We start from the raw sequence: 3,774 nt of genomic DNA, 5'->3' as shown, positions 1-3,774 counted from the left end.
TTTTACTTTTATTTATATGACACCGAAAAAACAACAAAAATACAAAAACGAACGTAAAGCTACATGCAGTGCAGAAAGCAACTACACACAAACAAGATCCCACAAACTAAAGGTGGAAAAAAGGCTGCCTAAGTATGATCCCCAATCAGAGACAACGATAGACAGCTGCCTCTGATTGGGAACCATACCCGGCCAACAAAGAAATAGAAAAACTAGAATGTCCACCCAAATCACACCCCGACCTAACCAAATAGAGAAATAAAAAGGTTCTCTAAGGTCAGGGCGTGACACTGTACCTTTGACCCCTGGAAATGAGCATGGACAATGTACTGTACAGATGTTGGATCTAAATTTGATCCATTTCGTCACAGGAGGACAATAATCCTGCAGCAGGAGGATTTGAATATCTGAATAAATATTTAGAATCATCGCCAGGAGGGCAGGTGGAAGCGGTATTTGTATACCATGCAGTACTATGTAGGCTATGGTGACAACGATGTAGACTGTGTGTAGCGGTTAGCGGTGAGTAGGAGCTCACCTGGCACCTCAAGTTTTCTATTGCTTGAGCTCCTGTTCCTCTTATAGAATATTAGCTCAAAAGTATTGTGGAGCTCCTGCGCCTAAATATAATCAGTACCAGCACCCAAAATGAGTGCTGGCACCTATTTCAGTCAACCACTGGCGGTTATGGAATGTAGGTTTGGTTTGGAAAGTTTTTTTTGCCTGGTCAGAGATAGCTGTTGTGTTATGCACCGAAGTCCACTAGCGAAGGGAAAAGGTGAGTGGAGTGGAGCGTGAAGATGCAAGAAGGAATTATACAACGAGCAAAGTGATGATGCTATTTGTATGTGGCTGCTATGAAAGTGAACTGTGTGCGCGGTTGAAGCGGTCATAAACCTACCTGAATGTGTCCAATAGAAACTCCTGTTTGGACAAATGATTACACCCTAGATCAGCTACATGCAGACAAGATGTGTCACTATTTGCCACCTCCAACTTGTCTCTCGACCTGTGCACCTACGTTATAAACTTTTATTCATAGGATAGGCTGTAGCATGACGGGTATAGGGAAAATGTTTGTACTATGTAGTAGTCTAAACCTATCGATGTTACATTAAACTGGGTGAATGGAATATGAATGACAGTCCTCCAATATCCTTTCAAAGAAATAAGGCCATGCTCATTATAAAAAGCACCTTCCCTAATCTTAAAACAGCAACAACTGCCACTGATGGGTTCCTACCAAACTATTGACCAATCATTGTCCCTTACATGAAGGCAATGATGCTATGTAAAAGTATAATTGTGTTGCACCATTAGGCCTAAGCTTCAAATTCTTGTGCGCAATTCAAAGTGACTGAACATATCATGGAACTACCACTTTACTATTGAAAAAAGTCAATGATGTTTCATAATGAAAGTATTAAGCACCTGCTGCAAATGGAGCCCATAATTCCCCCCCAGTGGATAAGTGAATCGACCATGGAACCTACAGTATTGATACACTCTGTAGTCTAGGCTACTCGACATTGCATTAAATAGTGTTAAACTGAATATTAAAGTACAAGTACTGTGTAGTTGTTGTGAGTGACAAAATAGCCTTACCGTACCCTATATTGGTTCTGCTTGCTGCTTTACGGGCTCCTGTCAAATAGCCATGAATGCGGGTGTCCATACGACTTCGCTGCAACCGAAACAAATGCACTTGCTCCCTGTCAACGACCGTGCTTGCATGTGTAACGTTCCAATAGCCACTCCTTTTCAGGAGGCAGGGTATGAGAGACGAGCCGAATTGCAGAATCTGCAGTCCTCTGACGGTACTATTTACCCTCGGCGCATTTGTGAATGTGAACGTCTCCTTCGCTCTCACTCGCTCTCACTCACCATCCCCTCCCGCGTCTGTTGTTGGATCTAAACGTTAACCGATAGAGAATATTACAAATATATATCCCTTTCATCATTTAGAGATGGAGGCAGAAGATCAGACTTCATTGCGAGGTACGACACGCTCGGGAGCAATTGACGGTACCTTCACGGGCTGGGTCTGCTGGGAGAATCTGATGCAGTGAATTTAACCCAGAGCCCGTGCTTCGTTGTTCGATTAGTTATCCTGGTCCTGAGGAGAGCTAGAGCCCAGTCGAGGTTAGAGAGATGCTCTTGACGCATGTTTCTGAAATCAGAAGACTAACCTGAAATACGGATTCATCTAATAGAGTGATAGCCCAGTTGTCTTCGTCACTACCATCATCATCTTCCTCAGCATCAGTAGCATGCCTGTTATTGTGTGGCTGTTATTATATGTTCAAAATTATTACATGCAAATGACTATCCCATGTAATACTTAGTTTTTATTTTTCTAATTCCAAAAAACAATTATTGTGGGTTAGGCTATGATTTAGAAGATTCGGGTGGAAACAATTCATAATGGAATGATTGATTTCTCCCTATTTCTGTGCTCAGGTCCTCTGCCATGGAAACAGAGGTAAGTGAGAGTAGTATACAGAAGAGAGCGTAGCTGCAAGAGCTGAGCCCACAAGCATCAACCACTAGCTCCCCCAAGCACAAGTATCATAATAGCACCCTGCACAGCTGTGTAATGGAGAAGAAATCTGGTGAACATGCCATCCTTTTAAATGAAGATGCTTGCCACTTCCCTTATCTTACCTCATTTGCATACACCGTTTATAGACTTTTTTTCTATTGTGTTATTGACTGTATGTTTGTTTATTCCATGTCTAACTCTGTGTTGTTGTCTGTGTCGCACTGCTTTGCTTTATGATGGCCAGGTCGCAGTTGTAAATCAGAACTTGTTCTCAACTAGCCTACCTGGTTAAATAAAGGTGAAATAAAAAAAATCAATAAAATAAAATTCACATTTTTACTGTACATAAAGTACAGTATTAAACTGGGAAAACCATAAGCCTGCAGTAGCATTGCACTGAATCCATGGCTGGATTCTCATCGAGAAATTGAGACACAGGGGAGAAGTCTCATACTGCACTGCAGTGATGAATACGTAGGCTCTGTGGGTAATAGGAGTGCTTGACAAAGCCGGATGTCTTCTGCCACTGAGTCATCCGGAGATTATATAGAATGTATTGCTGATTAAATTATCTTGCTGTCAAGGTGTTTGAGAGCTCTGAATTATTCCTCAAGAAAGCACTCCTTTAAACACACAGCCCAACCAGATTATACATCACTATCACACACTGGCAATAAACTTCCCAAATCATTCTGTCTAACGAACAGGACAAAATGTGCTAGGCTACAACCTAGCCCAAGATCTACTGTTAAAGGGTCCAATGGAGCCATTTTTTTTTATCTAAATATCAACTCATTTCTGAGTAACAATTATGTACCTTACTGTGATTGTTTTCAATTAAAATGGCCAACAAAAAACAAAAACAGCTTCTTAGCCAAGAACAATTTCTCAAGCAAGAATTTTGCTAGGATTGTCTGTGGGGTGTGGGAAATGGAAAACTAACTGTTATTGGCAGAGAGGTTTGGAACTCTCTTTCTTATTGGTCTATTAACTCATTCACCGACTGGCGATGTTACCAAAACAGGCAGAAATTTCAGGCAGGATTTTCAAACAGGTTTTCCACTAAAAAGGCATTATCAAATTTTTCACAATTTCACAGTATTATTAGAAATCTCAGTTTGTGGAAATATATATAAGACAAAGGAAAATCACATTTTTGACTGCACTGGGCTTTGAAGAGACAATTTATGATTGATCCGAAATTTTAGTCAGAGGCTTTGTATGGAGAGGCC

Source organism: Oncorhynchus keta, chromosome 34, assembly GCF_023373465.1.
Source record: "Oncorhynchus keta strain PuntledgeMale-10-30-2019 chromosome 34, Oket_V2, whole genome shotgun sequence".
Classification (NCBI taxonomy): domain Eukaryota; kingdom Metazoa; phylum Chordata; class Actinopteri; order Salmoniformes; family Salmonidae; genus Oncorhynchus; species Oncorhynchus keta.
Note: the sequence above shows the minus strand (reverse complement) of the source record.